Raw genomic sequence first — 24699 nt, 5'->3', positions numbered from 1 at the left:
GAGCCTCCTGTGAAGCGCTTCTGTGATCTTTCCTCTGGCATTTGTAGAGGTTTGAATCTGCCGCTTCCGGTTGTCAGTTCCAGCTGTCCGCTGCAGTAGCCGGTATATTGGGTCCAGGTCGATGTGCTTATTGATTGAATCTGTGGATGAGTGCCATGCCTCTAGGAATTCCCTGGCTGTTCTCTGTTTGGCTTGTCCTATAATAGGACTAGCCACCTACTAAGGATAGCTGGTCGGGTCGTTTCGTGGCTAGTTGGTGTTCATGGATACAGATCGTTAGCTGTCTTCCTGTTTGTCCTATGTAGTGTTTTGTGCAGTCCTTGCATGGGATTTTGTATACTACATCGGTTTTGCTCATGCTGGGTATCGGGTCCTTCGTTCTGGTGAGTTGTTATCTGAGAGTGGCTGTTGGTTTGTGTGCTGTTATGAGTCCTAGTGGTCGCAGTAGTCTGGCTGGCAGTTCAGAAATGCTCTTGATGTATGGTAGTGAGGCTAGTCCTTTGAGTTGTGGCATGTCCTCGTTCCGTTGTCTTTCCCTTAGGCATCTGTTGATGAAATTGCGCGGGTATCCGTTTTTGGCGAATACATTGTAGAGGTGTTCATCTTCCTCTTTTTGCAGTTCTGGTGTACTGCAGTGTGTTGTGGCCCTTTTGAATAGTGTCTTGATGCAACTTCTTTTGGGGTGGTTGCTTTCGTAGTTCAGGACTTGGTCTGTATGTGTGGCTTTCCTGTATACCTTTGTGGTGAATTCTCCATTCGGTGTTCTCTGTACCATCACGTCTAGGAATGGGAGTTGGTTGTCCTTTTCTTCTTCTCTAGTGAATCGGATTCCTGTGAGTGTGGCGTTGATGATCCGGTTTGTGTTCTCTATTTCTGTGTTTTTAATGATTACAAAGGTGTCATCCACGTATCTGACCCAGAGTTTGGGTTGAATTTGCAGTAAGCCTGTTTGTTCTAATCTTTGCATTACCGCTTCTGCTATGAGTCCAGAGATGGGTGAGCCCATGGGTGTTCATATATTTGTTCATATTTGTTCATATATTTGGTTGTTGAATGTGAAGTGTGTTGTGAGGCACAAGTCCAGTAGTTTGAGTATGCATCCTTTGTTGATAGGTTCAACGTCCTGTTGTCTGCTCTGTATATCCAGCAGGTTGGCTATTGTTTCTCTGGCTAGGGTTTTGTCGATAGAGGTGAACTGTTCTCCTCTAGGGAACTGTTCTACTCCTTCAGTGTAGCTGGCTCAAAAACCTGGGATCTCCTCTCACCCAAGTTTATCTCTTCCAACCTCTTCAGACAGGCAGAAGTTACAAAAGCTTAAACATATGCACCAAAAGATTCAAGAACAGCTTCTTCCCTGCTGTTAAGAATGGACCTTTTCTGAACAGACCTTTCAAATTTCAAATTTAGTCTTTGCTCTTTGTCCACCTACTCTGCAGCTGTAACTTTGTATTCCTTGCTCTGTTCTATTACCCTTATGCACTTTGAATGGTATGATGTGCCTGTACTGCATGCAAAACAAAACTTTTCACTGTACCTCAGTACATATGACAATAAATTAAAACAAGCAGCACTGTGGGTTCCCCTACACCCCAAAGACTTGAGCTATTCAAGAAAGCAGCTCACCAACATACTTTCCTGGCTAATTTGGGAAGGGTAATAAATGATGACCTCCCAATGATGCCCATACCCCATGAATTAAAACAAAAGATAAGAATGCAAGATGTTAATGTCTTCAGCCATTTTACAGGTGTAGTGTTAAAAAAAACCTTATCCCTTCACATCTTTGTTTTAATATATATGCCCTAGTGGGCTCTCAAACATTTTCTTTCACACCGAATACAAAATCTCATTTGACTCCATCTACTACTAGGTTTCACTCTCAGAGTTATAAAGGAGTAACAACTATGGCCGATACACACCTCTTTTCATACTCCAAAATCCGTGGTACAATCTATTAAGAGAGATGTTACTTTTGACTTTGCTGTAAGTTCTTTAAGCCATACACTGACTTGGAACTATATTGCCAGATGTTCACGGTCTACTGGGTCAAAATTCTGGAACTCCTCTAAAATCATTGAAAATGTCTCTGTACTACTTGGCTGTAGCAATTCAAGAATGCAGTGCTTTCTCAGACATCGTGTGGATGGGCAATAAGTGTTGGCCTAGCCTGGAAAACCCATGTGGGCAAAAGTGGGTACGACAGATGCTGGAGATTAGAGTCAAGATTAGAGTGGTGCTGAAAAAGCACAGCATCCCTCGGATTTATGGTGCAAAAGTACATATAATAATCTATGAATTATTATGATTTGAAATGGTAGAAATATGCTAAAGGTTCACAGCTTTGCTTTCAAGCAAATTATATTTCATGCATCATGACCAGAAGATAACATTATTGACACAGATTGCATCAGAGTTTTATTATTTAAAAACAAAAGCCTTTTCAGGGAGATCATAACTACTTTTCTTGATAAAATGTAATTGACAAATTCATGGCTATTCAGCATTACAGTAGGGCTTCGATTATTATAATGACATTATTAAGTATCCATAATGCAATACTACAACATGACTAATTAGAAATGTAATTATCACCCACAAAGAACTGTTTTGTCTGACTATCTGAAGTTTCAATCTCTTCCGTTTGAGAATCGAGCCCTTCTAAAATGCTTTCAACTTTATTTATGCATCCAGACACAAAGTAGCAAGCAGAAATATACTCCTGCAAGTGAAAGCTAGGCCTCTGCTGGTGAACTACATATGGAGTGCTGGCAGCTTTCACCTTTGCCTGCTAATCTCTATCTAATGTTTTCAAACGTCCATGGCCTCTCCCAGTGCATTGTCAATTTGTAAATCTGGATCAGTGCCAAGTTGTCTTACTGTAGAGGCAGCAAATGCGAGAATGTAGTACGTTGTTTTTATAGTTGTTTCAAAAAGTGTGAACTTCATAAACAATGTGTCATAATGATGAAAGCTTGGAGATATGCTGAACATTCAGTGGTCCATGTAGCATCAAAGGTAAAAGATACTAAAACAATCAAACGTGTTTATCAATATTGTTATCAAAGGGCCTGTTGTAACAAAAATTGCAAGTCTATCAAACATTGTGTCACTTTGGTTAAAAAGTGGAGGCAGACTAAAGTTTCGGGGGCCCCTCTGAAGAGTGCATTTTTTGCATAGATAAAGGGTTTGTCGAATTGTGTTAAACTCAGCTTGGCACAACATAACTCAAGAAAATATTGCATTCCTTTCAACACATACACTCCCATATTGCCCAGCATAGAGAGTTATGAAATTAAATCTCAGAACCTGAGAACTTGCTATCCCCAAACAGTCTGTGTACACACATACACCAGATTGAATAATTAGCTATGATAATACAATGCTAGGTTGGCAACACATTATAACTCATGTTACCAGAACAGAGGATGTTATGTGGTGCAGTAGGTAGCTGCTCTGGGTTCAAGTCCCACGACAGGAAGGCTTCTCAAAGTGGGGTTCAGACCCTAAGGTGGATCACAGGCTGAAATATCAAGTCTGTGACCTCCAAGGCTGATCTGTGAAGGTCTGACTGAACTCTTATAGTTGCCTGTCCATTCTAACAGACTGGCCATCCACCTCAATCTACTGTCACAGGTCTCATTGATAAGTTGTGAGAACTTTCAAGTCTCAAAAAAGGGAGAAGGTCTGGGAAGCCCTGTTCTAACTGCCCTTGATGTTCACAGTATTTGCAATGTGGCCAAACAGAATGGTACAAAAGTGGGAGAGGCTGAGCCACAGTGTGACACTCCTCAAGTTATATCAGCTGGTCTAGGAAACAAAACAGCAATGGAAACAGAGACAAGATTGTCCTTTGGAAGTCATTTCTGAAGAAGTCACATTGAACTTGTTACGTTAATTCTCTTTCTTTCTTCACTGATGCTGCCAGACCTGCTGAGTTTTCCCAGCACTTCCTGTTTATATTTCAGATCTCTAGCATCTGCAGTATTTTATTTTATTTTATAACAAATGTCACTAGGTGTGGGAAAGTCTCGAATGCCAGATCAATCCTTCAAATAATCTTCAAATGGACCGACCGATTATCATTGGTACCAGTCAGATATATCTGTTACTGAGGCAATAATACACCATTGGCAAAACTAGACATCTCCCTTACAGCACAATTACAGAAACTTCTTAGTACAAACTAATCCATTCTGCAAGCCCTGAAATGCAAAGTAAAATTTTAGCCTAGTACAAAATCAAATTTTAGATTTGTTTGGGCACATAAACAAATATCTTAAAAGTCACTTCAACTTTTAAAATATGTGCATATGTCCAGAAAAGTATGAAGCGTGAAAAGGTCATGGGAGGTCAGCCAGCATCAGCAAGTATTATCATGTCTAATTTTAAAGGAGGCGGGGGTATGGTAGTGTTGTGATTATACTACTGAACACATAATCTGGAAGCTGCTAGAATCAGAGAAAGCTAGTACTAATTTTACAATATACTTTAAGAATTTGAATTTGGTTTCAAAGTAAAGAGTTGGTATCAGTAAAATTGATCATGAAACTGTCAAGATTATCATTTGACACCTGAGTGACTGAGATCTGTTCCATGAAAGAAACCTGTCATCCTTACTTGATTTGGCTGATGTATACATCCAGATCCTTGTCAATGTTGTTGTCTCCTAAGTGTTCCCTGAAGCAGTCCATTTGCCATTTAATTCATCAAACAATAATTAACACTGTATACAAATAATTGAAGCAAGTCCACAACCACCTTCTCAAACTGGGGATGGGCAATAAATTTTGCCAAAATCTCAAAAATTAATTAAATTGATAATCTATTTGGCCACATTGCAAACACATCTACTGTGTACTTCAGAGTTGTAGAGCAATGTTTCACAAACTTTTTCCAACTGTGACCCCATTTCAAGGCTTGAAAATATACCACTGACAGACCAATAATCTACAGTGCTATGGCCTGTTATGTATTTTGTTATTGTACACCAGTTGCTAAAGGCAGGCATTACTGTGCAGCAACTGTAAAAAAGGTAAATAGTATATTGGCCTTCGTAGCAACAGGATTTGAGTACCAGAACAAGAATGTCTTTCTGCATTTATATTTGGAATATTGTTGCCCTTTTAGCCTCTGAGGAAGGATGGTCTTGCTGGAGAGGGAGTGCAGTAAAGGATTACCAGACTGATTCCTGGGATGTTGGGACTGACAAATGAACAACAGTTGAATCAGTTAGGATTATATTTTTTAGAATTCAGAAGAAACTCATAGAAGTTTGAAACTCATGGAACTCAAATTCTCACAGCAATCTCTGAAAGGTTAACAGGACTAGGCAAGGTAGTTGCAGGGTGTCTCCAATGGCTGGAGAGTTCAGAACCAGGGTTCTCAGTCTGAGGGTATGGGATAAACAATTTAGGACTATAATGTGGAGAAGTGTCTTCACTCAGAGAGTAGTGAGACTGTGAAATTAGCTATCATAGAAAGTAGTCAAGGCCAAAACAGTTGAAGAACTGCATGATTTCAAGAAGGACTCAGGATTAATGGGATCAAAGGATTTAGGGGTAAAGCAGGAACAGGTTATGGAGTTGAATATTTAGCCATGATCATAATGAATAGCAGAGCAGGCTGAATGACCTACCCATGCCCCAGTTTTCTATGTCTCTATTTTCTGATTTCACTTTGGAGTTCTAGCACATGCAGCTTTTTTCCCTTTTCATTTTGCATGGCAATATAAAATTTGAGATTTAAATAGACTAATTTGCATGTCTTGCAAATACATCAACATGCTTACTGGGATCTAAAATTGTTTCTCCTGCAGAGGACAAGCTCCCTGAATTTCAACTAGTTAACTTCAGGCAGGAAGTACTGATACTGAAGTGTTGGAAAACCAGGCAAAAGCCTGGTAAAGTAAATAGAATTGTGGAGAATAAAAATCTACAAAATAGGAAAGCTATAAGTGCACTGAAAACAAAAAAAAAGCAAACCCAAAACTGCCACACAAATTCATTTTCCAGGAATGTGACTTACTTTCACTGAATTGAATCTGGACATGGTGCAGTTACAGATAGCCTGACTCTGCTGAATGCTGTACATTTGCATCGAGAAAGCTAAATGCAAGTTAAGACTCGTCAAAACTTAGAGTTCCTTGACTGGTATTCAAACCATGAAAAACTGTTTTGAAAATAAATTGTACAGTTTTCTCTTACTTCAGATAGATCATCACTCCAGGCTGCTTTGGATGTGAAATTGATGACAGAGACAACAAAAAAAAATCACACAGCCGAAAATGAATCCTGTTTAAAGGAGTGAAAGCATTTCTGATTTCGCAGATCCTGATCAACTATTCACTGAACCACTGAAGTGTAAATGTTGGATTTATGGAAACAACATTTAACCAGACAAGTTCAATTTTAACCACCCAACTAAGCACCAGTACAAAAACATACCAGATATCTGATCAGTAGCATCAACATATTGAAGGATAGTTAAGACAAGGACTTACTGATTGTGCCCAGGAAATGCTAGCTTTTCTCCTGTAGCTCTGGAGGTAAGAGAAATGTCAGTGAGAGCTCCACCGCCGACTGTGCAGTGAATAGTATCTGCCTTTGCACAGAGTGGAGGTGTGGTTTCCAGCAGCAATTTGAGAAACTCACCTCGGGCCAATTTTTTTTGTGTGCGTGCATTTATACATGGGCACACATTACCTGTTTGAAGAGAGCCAGGTCTCACATTATCAATTCGAGGAGGTATTTAGAAATATGGCCTGTCCTACGCACACCCCCCCTCCCCCAATTCAAAATTATATTGTGAAATCAGTTGGATTATACATTTACAGGTTTTACCATTTGGACCATGATAAAACAAAAATAAGACTTTTGATACAAACCTGGAGATTGCACATGGCATTGCTTGGGAGAAGGAATGACTTATTTATATGTTACTTTATTTGTTTGGAATTATTTACTGGACTACTAACAGTTAGATTATAACAATAGGATATACTTCATGGGGGCAGTGAGAGGGCCATTAGACTATAAGATATAGGAATAGAGTTAGACCATTCGGCCATTAAGTCTGCTCTACCATTCTATCGCAGTTGATATGCTGATATGTCCCAAAATTATCTCTCTCAACTTCTTCTATCCCCATCTTACCAGCTCCTGACCTGCAACTACAGTCGTGGCTCCCACTGTCATCTCCGTTAATACCTATCTCTCTCTGTCCAAGAGGTAAACAGCCCCAATAGGGCAGAGAGAGTCAAGATGTGTTGCCTAACATTGAGCTCCTCATCCCTAAAGTGGGTAGCATCCTGATTCTGACAGGCCGGAGGGGCTAACTGACCCCTGTGTCCAAGCCACAACGTTGACGATCCGGATGAAGGAACTGAGGGCATTGTTGCTCAGTTTGCAGATGACACAAAATTAGGTGGAGAGACAGGTAGTGTTGAGGAAGTGGGGAGGCTGCAGAAGGACTAGGACAGGCTAGGAGAGTTGACAAAAAATGGCATATGGAGTACAATGTGGGAAGGCATGAGGTTATGTACTTTGTTAGGAAGAATAGGTATAGAATATTATCTAAATGGGGAAAGGCTTCAGAATTCTGAAGCACAAAGGGCCTTGGGAATCCCAGTTCAGGATTCTCTTAAGGTTAATATGCAGGTTCAGTTGGCAGTTGGGAAGGCAAACGTAATGTTATCAGTCATTTTAAGAGAGCTAGAATACAAAAACAGGGATGTGCTGCTGAGGCTACATAAGGATCAGGATAAGATCAGGCACCAACATTTCTGGTCTTGCTCCATGGCCACTGGTGCACAGACTTCATGGTCATTGACATTAGGAACTGACATGGCCATCCTCGAAGAGTCCTCAATGTATATCGCTAATCCACTTACAGCATGCTTCTGTATTTCAATGATGGGCTGCGCCAGCAACTGTCATTGTGATGCTACAGCAATGACACTACTGTCATGGTACTGGAAGCTCCTGCCTTGCCTTGCCATTTTCACATTTTGTCCCCTCAGCCAGAGATACCAGGCTCACAGGGCTGCTGTACTGTTGTGCCATTTAGCACAGGTACACAGCCAGGAAGATTGTCATGGCTGACTGGTGATCACATTCATCAAAGGAGATAGCCTTTTGTTACAGAAGCGTGCTGTAAGTGGATTAGCGATATACATTGAGGACTCTTCGAGGATGGCACATGTCAGTACCTAATGTCAATGGCCATGAAGTTTATGCACCAGTGCCCATGGAGTGTGCCCTCAAATGTTGGTGCCTGGTCTTTTGGGGCCAGGGTGGTAACAGGCTCTGACTTCCATGTTGAGAATTCTCAACATTTCGCTTGTTCAGCGCATTTCTTATTCCCATAAGATGGGAAGTTGAATATTAGTGAAACATCATTAATCAGGCTTTTAACAATCTACAAACACCCTTAATTGGCAACTCACTGCATCACTCACAAATGTATAAAAGATGTAGTGAGTTTCTCCCAACATCAAGTTAGGCTTCACTGCATTTCTTACACAATTCTGCCACGGGTCCTGCCATAACCTATGTCATTCAGACCTCCATAAGATTCCTCCTGTGGTCTTTGTCTTATATACCAATCTTAGGTGAACATTTCTCAGTATTTCCACAGCTTTATAAATTGTCTGTGAACCGAAACTGACAGTAATTCTGTAGTCCATAATGGTGAAAACAACATATGAAATTAAAGAAAGCAAAACTTAAGTGTACTTTTTTTTCCCCAAGGCTAAAAGCAAACTGAGATATTAAGCTCCTGCAGAAAAGTGGGGCCTTAAATCAGTGCTATTTTCCTTCTGCAGCTGTAGCTGAAATTTTAGTTTTGGCTTTGTTTCTGGACAAATGCTTAATGAATTTTCCTGTTATTTATGATAAACATTAAAATAGCCACCTGAGGAATACCAGAAGAAGCTCTTCTAAAATTGTCAATGGAATATTTTCACATAGAGCACATAGTTAACAAGATCAATAGCAATAGATCTAAAACACTGCAATTCTAGCACAAAATTATATGAATTCATTTCAAATCTATTTACCTGCCAAGTATTGTTTATTCTTTAATTGCTCAACATAATTCATCCTATTATAATGCACAGTGCACTTTTAAAAAATATATTTTCAAACACTATTTTCCTAATCTGCTCCTAAATTCTCCAAAGGCATCTCTCAGTAGAAATGTTTCCCTGGATGGCATTTCACTGACTGAACACTTAAAGGGTAAACAAATTAGATTATTCAAATTAAGGATTATGCACTCCAGTGTTGGGCATAGTATTAAAATCTCAACAGCAGATCAGCATAGCTCAGAAAGTAAAATTTGTAAGCAAAGCAGGAAATGGTTGCAAAATCAATGCTGTCAAACTGCAAAGTTCTCATTCTCCTTTAAGAAACCTGAGGAATTCAAGGCAGCTGTTGTACTCTTTACCTTCTTTCTTTTTACTGCGTATCCCTCATCATTTCACACTGTATTATATTGATGCCTTTAATGCTTTAATATTTGATATCATAGCTCCTACTGCCTTTCACTTTGCCATTAAACCATCTCCTATTTTCCACTTAAAAACTTACAGAGAACAAATAAACAGTACGGTACAGGAACAGGCCCTTCAGTCCATATGATGCCTTTTCTAAACTAAAAACATGTTTCTTCCATGCAGTCTGTATTCCTCTATTCCCTGCCTTTATATGTGTCTGTCAAGATGCCTTTTAAATGTTGCTGTTGTATCTGCTTCCACCACCTCTATTATTCTATTTATTTGCCTATATGAGGGCTTCTACCCTCTCAAATGTACTGTTCCTCTACCATTTCATTTGTAATAACTTGTATCCCTGACATGGAGTTCGCACACTTCAAACATTTACCTAGGTTTTCCTGCAGACCTAAACCATTGTAATGTGCCAAGGGACTTGATTCCCAGGAAGACACTGCATACATGATTTCATCATTTCCTAATTCACATGGACCTTTCTGCTGCATGTTCCTCACTGAAACATAATTAAGAAAGCTCCATCCTATCAATGCTGATCATAACCTCTGCCCCCATTTTGTTTTATCTTATTGTTTCCTGTTTCATTTTCAGCAGTGTTTGCTGACACGTGTACTCATGCATGTGCACAATTCCATACCTCAGATTACAACAGAATCTTGACCAGATGGGCCAATGGGCTGAGAAATGGCAGATGGAGTTTAATTCAGATAATTGTGAGGTACTGCATTTTGGGAAAGCAAATCTTAGCAGGACCTCTACACTTAAGGTCCTAGGGAATGTTGCTGAACAAAGAGACCTTGGAGTGCAGGTTCATAGCTCCTTGAAAGTGGAGTCGCAGGTAGATAGGATAGTGAAGAAGGCATTTGGTATGCTTTCCTTTATTGGTCAGAGTATTGAGTACAGAGGTTTACAAAATTATGAGGGGCATGGATAGGATAAATAGACAAAGTCTTTTCCCTTGGGTGGGGGTCTCCAGAACTAGAGGGCATAGGTTTAGGGTGAGAGGGGAAAGATATAAAAGATGCTAAGGGGCAACATTTTCACGCAGAGGGTGGTACGTATATGGAATTAGCTGCCAGAGGAAGTGGTGGAGGCTGGTATAATTGCATCATTTAAGAGGCATTTGGATGGGTATATGAATAGGAAGGGTTTGGAGGGATATGGGCCGGGTGCTGGCAGGTGGGACTAGATTGGGTTGGGATAACGTGTTGGCATGGACAGGTTGGACCGAAGGGTCTGTTTCCATGCTGTACATCTCTATGACTCTATGACTCTAATTGTAGGCACTATGATGCAATTTTTTTTTCAGCTATCTTCACACTTATATTCAGATCACTAACCGCTGCATGATCTCTAATGGTTTTACACTTATTCTCTCAGAGAAGGTTTTTGAAATGGCACACTTTAATATTGAGGGGATGGGGTCAATAAACTGTGGAGCTAGAAAAAGCACAGCAGGTCCAGCAACATCAGAGGAGCACCGGAGCCGACATTTCAGATCAGGACCATTCATCAGGACTGGGGAGTGGGAAGGGGGCTGAGAAATAAATAGAGGGAATGGGATGGGGCTGAGGGCAAGATAGGTGGGGTGGCGATAGGTGGATGCAGGTAGGAGGTGATTGTGATTGGTCAGTGAGAAGGGTGGAGCAGATAGGTGGGAAGGAAGATGGACAGGTAGGGTCAGGTTAAGAGAGGGCGGGCTGGATCTAGGATGAGGTGGGGGTGGGGTTTTTTGAAAGCCAGTGAATTCTATGTTAAGGCCCTATAGTGCATGATGTGTTCTTCCTCCAGTCTGCATGTGGCCTTATTTTGATAGCGGAGGAGACCCAGGATGGACATGTCATCGGGGGAGTGAGAGGGGGAGTTGAAATGGCTCGCATCTGGGAGGTGGGGTTGTTTGAACCTTACGGACCATAGATGTTCCCTGAACCAGCCCCCAAATCTGCGCTCATTCTCTCCAATGTAGATGTGACCACATCGGAAATAACGGATGCAATAAATCAGGTTAGAGGAAATGCAGGCAAATCTCTGCCAAACTTGGAATGATTCTTTGGAGAATTGGACAAAGGAGAGAGAGGAGATGTGAGGGCAGGTGTTGCACCTCCTGTGGCCACATAGGAAAGTTCTGGGTGTGAAGGAGGGGTTGGGTGGGGAGTGTGGATTTCACAAGAGCGTTACGGAGGGAACAGTCCCCATGGAAAGCAGATAGGGGTAGGATGGAAGTATCATTTTTATGGTAGAGTCAGGTGCAGGTGGCGGAAATGGCAGAGGGTAATGCACTGGATTTGGAGATGAGTGGGGTGGAATGTGACAACCGGGGACTCTGTCCTTATTTTTGTTTGGGGGGGTGATTTGAGGGCAGAGGAGTGGAAAGGGAAGGAGATGCAGGCGATGGCATTATTAATCACAGGGTAGGGGAAATTACGGTCCTTGAAGTAGGAGAACATCTGGGATTTCCTGGAGTGGAATTACTCAAGCTGGGAGCCGATATAATGGAGCCAGAGGGATTGGGAGTAAGGGACATTTTTGCAGGAGGAGGGTGGGAGGAGGTGTAGTCGAGATAGCTGTGGGAGTCAGTGGGTTTGCAATAGATGTCGTTGCTGAGTCGGTTGCCGGAGATTGAGACAGGGAGGTCCAGGAAGGGGAGGAAGGTGTCAGAGATGGTCCAGGTGAATTTGAGGGCAGGGTGGAAGGTCTAAATGAAGTTGATGAACTGTTCAAGTTCCTCATGAGAGTACAAGGCAGCACCAATACAGTCATCAATGTAGCAGAGGAAAAAAAGTGGGGGATGGTGCTGGTGTCGCTGTGGAACAGAGACTGTTTCACGTATCCTATGAAGAGTCAGGCATAGCTGGGAACCATGTGGGTACCCATAGCCACCCCGCTGGCTTGTAGGAAGGGAGGATTGAAAGGAGAAGTTGTTTAGGGTGAGGATCAGTTCCACCAATCGAATAAGAGTGTCATTGGAGGGGTACTGGGTGGGTTGGTGGGAAATGCAGAAATGGAGGGACTTTAGGCTCTCCTTGCAGGGAATACAGTGTAGAGGGACTGAATATCCATGGTGAAGATGAGGTGTTAGGGGCTGGGGAATTGAAAGTCATGGAAAAGGTGAAAGGCATGAGTGATGTCCCAAATGTAGATGGGGAGTTCCTGGACCAAAGGGGACAGGCCAAAATCAAGATAAGAGATGAGTTCAGTGGGGGAGGAGCAGGCAGAAACTATCCGTCAAATGGAGCAGTCGGGTTTATGCATTTTGAGTAAGAGATAGAAACGAGTGATGCGGGGTTGGGGAACTATGAGGTTGGAGGCTGTGGATGGGAGATCTCCCAAGGTGATATTGTTGTCAACGGTCTTGGAGATGATGGTTTGATGATGGGAGGAGAGGTCATGGTCAAGGGGGTGGTAGGAGGAGGTGTCAGAGAGTTGGCTTGTGGCCTCAGCAAAGTAGGGATCGGTGCACCAAACCACCTCCATGGCTTCCTTGTCACCTGGTTTAACGGTGAGGTTGGGGTTCGAGCGGAGGGCTGTCCATTGCGAGGGGGAGAGTTTGAAAAGGGTGAGAGGAGTAGAAGGATTGAGGTAGTTGATGTTGCAATGGAAGTTGGAGATGAATAGATCAAGGCTGGGTAGGAGATCAGACAGGGTGTCCAGGAGGATAGAGTTTGTTGGAAGCGAGAGAATGGATCTTTGGAGGGTGGGTGGGCGACATGTTTAAAGAAGTAGGCACAGAGGCGACAGAAAAGAGTTTGGCATCTTGATGTGTGTGAAATTCATTGACATGTGGGCGTAGTGGAATGAAGGTGAGTCTTTTGCTGAGGAGTGACCGTTCAGCATCAGTGAGGGGGAGGTCTTGCCCCCACACCTTTCCCCTCACCTCCATCCAAGGCCCCAAAGAATCTTTCCAAATCAGGCAGAGATTCACCTGGATTTCCTCTCACCTGATGTATTGCATCTGTTGCTCCTGATGTGGTCTCCTCTCCATTGGAGAGACAAAGCACAAACCCAGGGACCAGTTCAGGGGATATCTATGGTCCTTATGCTCCAATCAACACCAGCTTCCACTTGCCAGCTATTTCACCACACCCTCCCATTCCCCCGATGACATGTCCATTCCAGGCCTCCTCCACCGTCAAAATAAGGCCACATGCAAACTGGAGGAAGAACTCTTCCACCTTGGGAGCTTACAACCATATGGCATTAACATAGAATTCACCAGCTTCCAAATCTCCCCAATACCCGCCACATCCAGGTCCAGCCCTCTCTCTCCGCCCCACCCCTCTGACCTGACCTAACCTGTCTATCTTCCTGTCCGCACCACCCTTCCCACTAACCAATCATTATCATATCCTACCTGCATCCACCTATCACCATCCCACCCACCTTTCTCCCAGCCCCATACCCTTCCCCCTATTTATTTCTTAGTCCCCTTCCCCCTCCCCAGTCCTGATGAAAGGTCCCGAGCTGAAATGTCGACTCCCCTGCTCCTCTGATGCTCTTTGACCTGCTGTGCTTTTCTAGCTCCCCATTTTATCGACTCTGACTTTCCAGCATCTGCAGTCCTCACTATCTCCACATTTTAACATGGCACAAGCTATTGACCGATCTGAATGTTGAAAGCTATTTGTATCAAACTCAAAGATTCAAATTTTGAGGGGGCACGAAATCAGTGGAATCAACACGAATATTAAATCTCCAACCTGAATTAATCTGCCCATGGCCAGTTTTACCAACAGGGGAGTGGAGTAATCAATGTGCTCCCAGAAGGGGGATTAATCATTTAGATATTTTTATAAAATTGTGTGTCTCTCAAATATTTTGCATCTTTCTGGAGCCTTTCATCACTCCAGAATATCCCAAATCACTTACCAGCCAATGGGCTGAATTCTGCTATGCTTTGGCCAAGTGACAGCTATGATAAGTTTCTCTCTGTGAAGCCTTGTGAGTTTTCTTGCTGTATCTTCCCAAAGCCACCTTATTAATGGCCTAGCCTATCCTTTGGCACTCATCACCTCCAATTCTCCCCATATCCTGTCACTTGCCTCAGCAGCAACAACTCATCACTGCTGGGGTATCCCAGAATGGACTGGAATCCCTGAGACTGGAGCCATCTTTAAAATCCTGTTGTGCACCCAGCCAAGTACTGTCAGTTCCGAACTGCCCTTGGTTTCTGACATTTGCCTCTGATGTGACCCCTCAGTTTATGAAAAGAGAGCTCTAGGTCCTGGAGGACAGGAGTGACATGGAACAGAGTTGGCCCTTCCTTCAGTAAAGCCAGAGGAGTCCACCGCACCACACCATACCAGCCGACTCTGAGATTGCCACCCACTTCAGTTTGGACCCAGCTATCTAGAGAATTGAACATGGTATATGGTGAAGGTTAATGACTTTCTCAACTCAGCCAAAGTAAGTGGCACCATCTTCTCTCTCTGATATCTTACACTCAATCTATCTCTGCTACCGCACTCACCTCCCACAAGGTCTATGGCCTATCACTCTCGTTATTTCCTGCATCATCTACCTTTACTCACCCCACACTACTAACACAGCATGCCCTCTGTGCTGCCTACTCACTCAATTGGGAGACCTTCCATCTTAACCCCACTTGCACCTATAATAACAACTGTCCCAACCACAGTTTATCTCCCTTAAAAACTACCTCCCTTAGTCCTGGAGGAAAACAGCCCACAATGGGGCCAAAGGCTGAAGGCAGCTGATGGGCTGCTTGACATTTGGCTCCTCATGCCTTATAAGGAGTGAATCCTGATCCTGAGAGCCCGAGCAGCTGACTGACTGTGTCCAAGCCCCACTAGTATTGGAAGCTGTCCTTGACTTACCATGCCAGGATCACCAAACTGAAGGCCATCTGCCATCTCTTTGACTGAGGACTGCTGACAAACAAACCAAGCTTCCTAGTTTTAAGTCTGTACTGAACAGTACAGCAATACATCAGTACTGTGAGTCTGGTTTATCTGGCTGAGGGAACAAACAGCAGAAAGGCGAGATAGGAAGGCTGACAGTATCTAAGTAGGCTGAAAGGGAGTAATTAATAAGAGAGCATGGAAGAGTCCTGCTATGCAGCTTGGTCCAGTCTGTGTTCTTGAGCACAAAGTATCCTACAGCAGCATTGCAATGAGGTGTAGCACCGAAGTACAGAAATGGACTGGATGTGGATTTGGGGGTGTGTGATGAGCAGTCTTAGAGGCTTGCACATGTTATTTACTAATGTCCAAGGATATGGGGTGCATGTCAAGAATGTGGTGCTGGAAAAGCACAGCAGGTCAGGCAGCATCCGAAGAGCAGGAGAATCGCTGTTTCGGGCATATGCCCTTCATCAGAAATGCTTTTCTAGCACCATACTCGCAACTCTGATCTCCAGCATCTGCAGTCCTCACTTTCTCCAATGGGGTCATGTGTCCATTGAACATTCGCTGAGAGGTTGGCATCTGGTGTACAACATGGAGGTTCTTTGGAGCGAGTCACCAGGTACTTGCTCTGACTTCTAGAAAATGATTGACATCTGTTTGCTCGCTGGCAGGATAGAAAGCTGCTTCATCATGAGGCTCAATGTGCAGTTACTATGATGGTTATCAATCAATAATCCCCCTCAATAGGCAATGAGTTGCTACTAGTGAGAATGTTGTCTCGATATCCAAAAGTTAGTTAAAAACATATAATAAGTTGCTCCTGGCATCATGACAGGTTTTAAGGTGGTATGACTAAACAATCTGTCCCTCAATCAACATCACAAAAATAAATATTGGCCAGGAAATTAAGGAGAACTCCCCTGCCATTCTTTGACACATTGTCACAGGGTCTTTTACCTGCCACCATTCAGCAAAATAGACCCTGGATTAATGTCCTATTCAACAGCTTCAACAATGCAGCACCACCTCAGTCTTGCACTGCAGTGCTAACCAAGACATATGTTCTCAAGTCTTGGAGCAATGTTTGAGCCTACATGTTTCTAACTGAGAAGACTGAGTACTGCTGACTCAGCCACAGTGCTCACTATTTTCAGATTTTATCTCCATTTTGTTTTTCCTGCCAGATAAAGGAGGGATGAAGAGATAAATGCATTTTTACCATCCCTGTCAAACTCTAGCAATGTTTTTCTGTTCCTGAAACACTACTTTCTTTCCCATAATGAGACCCCCATAATTGGTCATACATCCCACATTAGACAACCTTCCTGTCACATGGTAAATGCCAAAATACTATGTTACTTTGGAAAATCCAACACAACCAGAATTCCATTGCCAACCATGAAATCTCAGCCCAATATTGAGACAATTGCTTGAAGTCAATGATGTCCTTCATCAGAACTGGAAGATGTTTGAGATCTTTGTTTATTACTTATTCTTGGCATCTGAGCTTCATTAGCAAGGATGGTGGAGATTGTACCTTATAAATGGTGTACTGGCTTTTGGGGGAGAGTCAGGAAGAAAAATAGTCACCATAGATGTTCCAGCCTCCGACCTGCTCTTGGTAGCCACTGTATTTACTTGGGTAACCCAGCATGGGTTTTGGTCAATGGTAACCCCTCGTATGTTGATTGTGGGGATTCAGTGGGTAGTGACGCCATTGAATGTAAAGAAGCAATGGTTAGATTCTCTCTCGTTGGAAACATTCATTGTCTGGCATTTGTGTGATACAAATATTACTAACCACTTATCAGACCAAGCCTGGATATAATCTTGTTGCATCAGTAACTGAGGCATTGCAAATGGTGCTGAATATTGCACAATTATCAATGAGTCAACCTTGCACCATAATTTCAATGGAAGTTTTTTCTGGGTCTTATCAATCACCTAGTTTCTTTTAGGTAAAGCTTTGATCAAACCTAAGTCCTGACATCTACTTTATGGTTGTGTTACTTGCCCCTTATTAATTGATGAATATTTAATTGCTGCAAGTGAATATAATGGAACGAAATGAGGCAATTAAAGTGACAAAAGTTGCTGTTCATTGAATTATACTGCACTTGTGTGCTTCATAAAATTATCTGCAAGTTACATGCCCTGCAGAGACCTTTCAGGTCCTGTACTCTGGAAGTGATAAGTAACTGATAACTGGATAATTCCTCATTTGACTAATATAATTCAGGGTCTCTGTAGCTTTATATGCCCAGAAGGTTCAAATTATTTTTTCATCGAGTTTTATGAATCATTTTAAACACAGGCAACAGAGGGGAGCAGCTTGGACTCTGAATACCAGTGATGACTCAGATTAAACATGTCAGAAGAAATTTTCTTGCTGGGAATGTTTTTTTTTGTCCTTGTTTGTCAAGTTATCATGTTGTGAGATGAACAGTGAGTAACCATACCAACCTTTCCCCACTGACTCCACGTCAAAGAAGTGAAGTTGGCTGTGGAAATCTGAGCAGTTTGTGCAATTAATGGGCAGGTTTTGTCACCCTCATTACAAACCTGTATTTGTATGGTATTTCAACTGCAAATAAACTTTGCCAAATAGTTTCACAAAATACACCAGAGAGTGGAGAAAGTGTGCATAAATGAGATGACCATAGGGATGCTCAGAGCAGACTCATTTGAAATGCTGTGTAAAGAAGCAGAAACATCACAAGTGGGAGTGTGTGGGTTCAGGATGGTTGAAAACATCAAGATTGAAGTTGGCGCAAAGAAATGAGATTCAAAATAACAAAACATAGATATATAAAGCTGGAGGACGTTGTACAGAATGCAGAGATACATTCACTTGACGACAAGGATTTGAACTCTAAAATTGGGGATTCTAAAAGAAGGGGCACTATCTAAAAATTAGGGCCAGACCATTGAGGAGAGATGTTAGTAAGTACATCTCTTCCACAAAAGGCAATAGACACTGGATCAGTTGTTAATTTTAAATGTGAAATAGATAATTTTTTGTTAAGCAAAGGTATTAAGGGATATGGGCCAAAGGCATGGAGTTAGGTCACAGATCAGCCATGATCTCATTGAATCATACAACAGACTCAAGAGGCTAAATGGCTTCCTGCTGTTCCTAAGTTTATATATATGGTCTCTGTCCTTGGGCTCCAGCAAGTTTACTCACACAATTCTCTGCTGCTCACCTCATAATGTATGCATCATGCCCTTACAGTGCTTTTCTCTCACTAATCAGCAGCATACGTACTCAGTGCTGTGGAACATTCTGGGACTCTTGCTGCCACAATCAATCATTGCAAGCCAGGAGCTGCTATTCATTATGTGCTGCTGCCCAATTCCAAAGGACATGGCTCAGAGAGGGGAGTTGGTAATCCACTTCACCTACAGGGATCAGGAAGTTCTGTTGGATGACATAGTGAAGAAAAGTGTCATCCTCTTTCCTTACAGCGAGCCACAATACCAGAATCTGCCAGTCTGGTCTGACATTGTCACCTGGATCAGTGTGGTGTCAACAGTCCAGGTGAATACCCAGTTGTGCAACAAGAAGATTAATGACCTTCTTCTCTCCCATTAGAGTAAGTGCCATCATCTTCTCTCTGCTACCTCATGCTCTCTGTAACTCTGCTAATGTACCCACCTGTCAACACTGCTCAAGGCCCACCAGTCTTACTATTACAGGCAGCATGTTCTATCAACCACCCTCACATACCCCAAACACCCCCAGACTAATCACTCCTGCATGGCTTCTGCACATCCTATTTACTCACTCAGGGCTCCTCACCATCTTTCCCCAACCTGCACCAACACCAACAGCTGTGCCACCCACTTCCTTCACAACCTCTCCCTTTGGCTCATTCCAGGAGCAAACAGCCCACAATAGGGTAGAAAGAGCCAGAATAGATGGGACAGTGCCCGACACTTGTCTCCTAACCCCCTATGAGTAGAGGACCTTTACCTTAGCTGGAAATGACCGTGACCGCTGATGAGATGATACAGATATCTCCATATCCTGACAACCAAGTGGGATTCATTGTGAGTGTTGAGCTGCCCCTTGCATTACAACCACTGTGAATGTAACCTTTACTCACAACCACCAGTGGCATCTGTACAGTCGCTGTGCTGAAGTCACTTGCACCTTCATCAGTCAGAGCATTGAGTATAGAAGTTGGGAAGTTATGTTGTAGCTATACAGGATGTTGGTGAGGCCACACTAGGAGTATTGTGTTCAATTTTGGTCACCCTACTATATGAAGGATGTTATTAAACTAGGAAGAGCGCAAACAAACTTTATAAGGATGTTGCTAGGACTCAAGGATCTGAGTTATAGGGAGACATTGGACAAGCTAGGTCTTTTTTCTTTAGATCGTAGGAGACTGAGGGGGCATCTTATGGAAGTGCATAAGATCATGAGAGGTATAGATAGGGTGAATACACTCAGTCTTTTTCCCAGGGTTGGGGAATCGAAGACTAGAGGGCGTCAGTTTAGGGTTAGAGGGGCAATTATAAAAGGGAACCTGAGGGGCAGCTTTATTATACAGAGGGTGATATGCATTTGGAATGAGCTGCCAATGGAAGTGGGTACATTAACAACATTTAAAAGGCATTTGAACAAATAATTGGATAGGAAAGGATTCGAAGAATATGGGCCACGAATATAGGGTTTGAGTGGTGGACACTTTAGTCAGCATGGGCCAGTTTGAGCTGAAGGGCCTGTCTGTGGGCTGTAGGACTCCATGTCTCTATGACTCAATAAGAGAGCAGCCTCTCAGGGCATCAGCTCCTCTGCTAACTCTGAGAAGAATCCACAGATCCCCGTGAGGAAGCATCAGCAAGGCTACCTCCTACACCCACCTCCTGCAGCTCAGAGACTGACATCTCCATGGGTATCTTCACCAGATTAGGGTGAGGAGCACAAGCTGGTGAACACATTGCTGCTATGTCTCAGCAGCTGGCTGAGGAAGACATGGTCCAGGCCATTGGCACTTGGAGAACTGCCAGAGACCACGTACTTGCTCAGACCCAGGCAGGAGAACACTCCATGTTGTCGGCTGTTAATTAACTCATTTCAATGCACAAACAGACATATGGGCAGCAGGCAGGTATATCAGAGACTCTCAGGAAACTGAAACAAAGTTTGAAGGAAGGTTCATCAATACTATTGATACTGTGCTGCTACCTGACTCTAAGCCTGACTCACTGGGCCCTGATTCAGATTATCCCTCTCAAGTCTTTTGACACACACATACAGCAGGAAATTGTATGTGTGGCAGCAATAATGAAAACATTTCCCCCCACTCCGCAACTCCAACCTATGCATTACCAAAAAACAGACAGCATTGCATTTTGGATAATGTGTGGACAGTTTGTAGTCCGAGCTGTGAAGTCAGCAGTTCCTACAACTTGTACAGGCAATGAAATCTTGAAAGGTGATTTGCAAATGAGGTGAATCTTTACAGCTTGCCTGACATTATTTGTGTTTCACAGTTATTACTGAAATTCATCTATAATGATGAATGAGATGGTCAAGATTGCTTCTGACCAGGAATTTTAGTCAACACAGTTAGTCAACGCATGATGCCCACATACAAATCATATGATAACAGATGCCTTTAACCTGCATTATGTGTGTTCTTTTCATTGCTGCTGCCTTTTGAAGGGCCTCAAATCACACAAATTGATAAAGTCATGAGGGGGCACAGATAAGGTGAATAGCAAATGTCTTTTCCCTAGGTTGGGGGAGTTCAAAACTAGGGGACATAGGCTTAAGACTTCTTACACAGAGGGTGGTGCATATATGGAATGAACTGCCAGAGGAAGTGGTAGATGCAGGTACAGTTACAGCGTTTAAAAGACATTTGGACGGTACATGAAAACGTTTAGAAAGTTAAGGCCCAAATACAGGCAAATGGCACGAGATTGGGAAATCTGGTCGACATGGACAAGTTGGACCGAAGGTGTCAAAAGACTCTATGATTCTATAACTCCAGCCATAATCTCTGCCCAATATGGATGTGGTGGTAGCCAATTTTTATTTCAATTGTGTATTTGCAATTTGGACAAGGGTGAGAGGCAACACAGGAAGCACAACTCATAGGGTTGGCTTCTCAATCTAACTGACCCCTTCCAAAAATTAATGTTCCTTTCTTCCTTGCCCTTTCTGTCAACCCCATCAGCTGTGGTCTTCCCCATGTTAGAGTTTTACAGCATGGACATCACCCTTTATGTTAGATGCTGAATTGTGGAAAGTCATTATGATGCCTTCTATATCAGCAGGCTCTATCCGATTTGCTGGTACTAACCAGAGTCAGGTTGGCTGAATAAAGCAGCTTATCTATGATTGTGATACATCCAAAGGAAAAGCACACCAGATACAGAACCCTGATCTTTTCAGTGAGTTACAGTTAATTGATGGAATTATCAGACCGGTTAGGAGTGCTGGATTAGTCAAATATAAAGATGAGAAATTGTAGGTGAAGATTTCTGCAGCAGCGAGGTAAGATAGGGTTAAAGTGAGGTGAAGTGACTCAAAGAAAATTAAGCAACAATAGTGGCAAATTTGTGGTGGGGTTTCAAACTCAACTCAGGGTCAAAAAGGACATTGAATTTGTGATACAGCAGTTCCTTCCTCAGAACGTTGCCAGAGAGAATGATGGAATTAGGTGCTGGTGTGTAGTGTTTTGACAGGAGTCAGTCATGACAACTTCTGTCTTGCCAATGTTAATTTTAAAGAAAGCTCTTAGTCATCTGTGTTAATGTCAGATAAACATTGAGTAAGGTGGAACAATATTGGATCATGGAATCTGGTGAAGGCAAGAAATAAAATTGATAAGTTGCAGATGTAGATTGTCATGTGGAATTATAACAGAGGCCTGGCTGAAGTAAGAGCAGGACTGCGTTAAACAGAGTTTCCAAGAAAGATAGAAAAAGATAAAAGGGATGAAGGGTGGCAGAATTGGTTAAAGAGAACACTTCAATGCTGGAGATTGCTCTAACTAGGCCTAAGGAAGGGAATAATGCAAATACATTGCTCAGTACGGTCTACAGATCACCAGCCAGTGGGAAGGATGCAGTGGAAAAAAATTGCAAGGAAATTACAGAAAGATTCAAACATTATAGAAAAATTCTAATGAGAATCTTTAATAACTTGAATATAGGTTTGGATAGAGGTACTGTCAAGGGCAGAGAGTGCAAGTATCCTTAAATTCTTTTCAGGAGATTTTTCTGCAGCTGTATGTGTCCAGTCCAACAAGGAAGGAGGCACTGCTCAACTGGCTTCTGGCAAAAGTGGCAGCTTCACCTGATAAAAGGGCAGCGCTCTAAAAGCTTGCGATTTCAAATGGTCTAGGCAGAGTCAAGGCATATCCCCTCAAAAGGAAAAGGTGGGACAACAAATAGAGAAAGGGGATAGAAATTAAGATAAAGTGTGCTTATGACAAATGTCAGGTAGAAATTATAATTGAGATCCAAGCTAAATACAAAATGCTCAGAAGGGACCTGAAAGAGCAAATAAGTGAAGCAAAGAGAGGTTGAAAAAAAAAGACTGGCAGCTTTATAAGAAGCAATAAAAGATATTCAGCAATAATGCAGCATGATTATTATCCTAAACAATGTCTCTGATATCTTAGATAAGAAACTTGAATTTCAAACACAAATGTTCAATTCTATTTATCTAATTCTTTATATTTTCATTTTGTCCTGCATCCACAGATTTTGGACAGCGAATCCAACATTTCTATTATCCTTCATGTGAAGAAATACTCCCTGATATCATCCTTGTATGATGGTACTATAGCTTTGGAGGTGTATTTTGTCCTATTTTCTTTTGAAGAGAGGTTATGAGCCATAGATGCCAAACTCTCTCTTCAGAATCAATAAACAGCTTGTGAGGCCTTGGTTTTTTTTTTAAAAGTTGGAATAGAAGCAGGCTCCCATGGAAACAAGGTTTTAGTTTAGCTTTCAGTAGTTGCTGGGGTTTTGAAGTTGGTTGTGGAAGCTGCCATACCTCTCTCTTTACCAAAGTTTCTCTTGCGGTTCTTTCCTTCTGGACTGGAGAAACATCACACCAATCTATTTTACTGAATTTGCCTTCACTAAGGGTGCGTTTCTGGGATGTGACTATATAGGAGCAGTTGCTATTTAGTAGTTAAATAATATATTATTCTGTTAAGTTTTCCAATAGAGTTAAAGTTTATTCAATTCTTCTTTCTTTTGATTGTATTTTAACTGAAGGATAAAACTAAAGTGTGTTTTGCTTAAAGCTGAGTAAGGTAATGCATTAAATTATATCTGGAACACAACACCTTATATTTGCCTTTAAATAAGATAAAGGTTAGGGTCTAGGCTATCTCCTCAATATATCTGAAGGGGTTTGGACATGCCCATACACATGTCCAGATTTTAATGCTCCACCAATGAAAACAGTTTTCCTTCTTCTACCCTTAAAAATGATCTCTTCACCTTGAAGGATTCAGATAGATTATCTTTTAATCTTTATACTGAAGGGAATACAAACACAGCCTGTGCAAATCACCCTCATAATTGAAGACCATCACCATTCAGATCAGTCTGCGCTGCTCCCTCTGTAAAGCCTGAGTTGCAGTTCCAAGAAACCAATCTAAAACCGAAAGGACTGCAGATGCTGTGAATCAGAAGCAAAATGAGAAGTTGCTGGAAAAGCTCAGCAGATCTGGCAGCATCTGTGAAGAGAAATCAAAGTTAACATTTTGGGTCCAGTTACCCTTTCTCAGAACTCATCTGAGGAAGAACACTTCTGAGGAAGGGTCACCAGACCCAAAACGGTAAGGTTGATTTCTCTCTACAGATACTGCCAGACCTGCTGAGCTTTTCCAGCAACTTCTCTTTTTATTTCAAATGCTTTGTCTGGTTGGGATCTAACTGGGATCTTTATATAATGAATATGATGTACAGACAATCTGCAAGCATGAAAACGATTAGTATCAGAATGTCTGTGATGTCTGGCAAAAAGAACTTCTTCTTCCAGCCTTGAAAAGGAGATATGATTTTACACAAAGAGCAAATTTGTCACAACATCAACAAAGCAAAGCCTGATCCTGGAATGGGCAGTTCATATGACTCACCGTTCAAAGAATAGGAAAGAGCTATTTCGAATATTTTGGGGAGCTTATTTATAACAACTTGATTTTAACAATAAATCAAGCTTAAAGCATAAAGAACATAGGCCTGCATAAAATCTAATTCATTATGAAGCAGAGTCAGTGGAATGCTACTAAGTTTATAACACTGAAACAACCAAATGATCCATGTCAAAATTTATGCTCTTACATG

The 24699-nt window shown here is 42.2% G+C and overlaps 1 protein-coding gene across 2 annotated transcripts in view; it reads right to left on the bottom strand.

Moving 5' to 3' along the window:
- The window catches only part of rab27b (RAB27B, member RAS oncogene family), a 137766-nt gene that overhangs the window by 45339 nt on the left and 67728 nt on the right, over window positions 1–24699 (bottom strand). Inside the window, exon 1 of one of the 2 annotated variants that reach the window (XM_043721577.1) lies at window positions 6500–6598. The exons of the other annotated variant lie outside the window; for it this stretch is intronic. The gene's annotated coding sequence lies outside the window, so the exon portion shown is untranslated. Of the gene's footprint in view, window positions 1–6499; window positions 6599–24699 lie in introns of those variants that run through there. 2 annotated transcript variants of the gene reach the window in all.

The sequence above is a fragment of the Chiloscyllium plagiosum genome, chromosome 1 (assembly GCF_004010195.1).
Source record: "Chiloscyllium plagiosum isolate BGI_BamShark_2017 chromosome 1, ASM401019v2, whole genome shotgun sequence".
Taxonomy (NCBI): domain Eukaryota; kingdom Metazoa; phylum Chordata; class Chondrichthyes; order Orectolobiformes; family Hemiscylliidae; genus Chiloscyllium; species Chiloscyllium plagiosum.
This window is presented reverse-complemented; position numbering and strand designations above follow the sequence as displayed.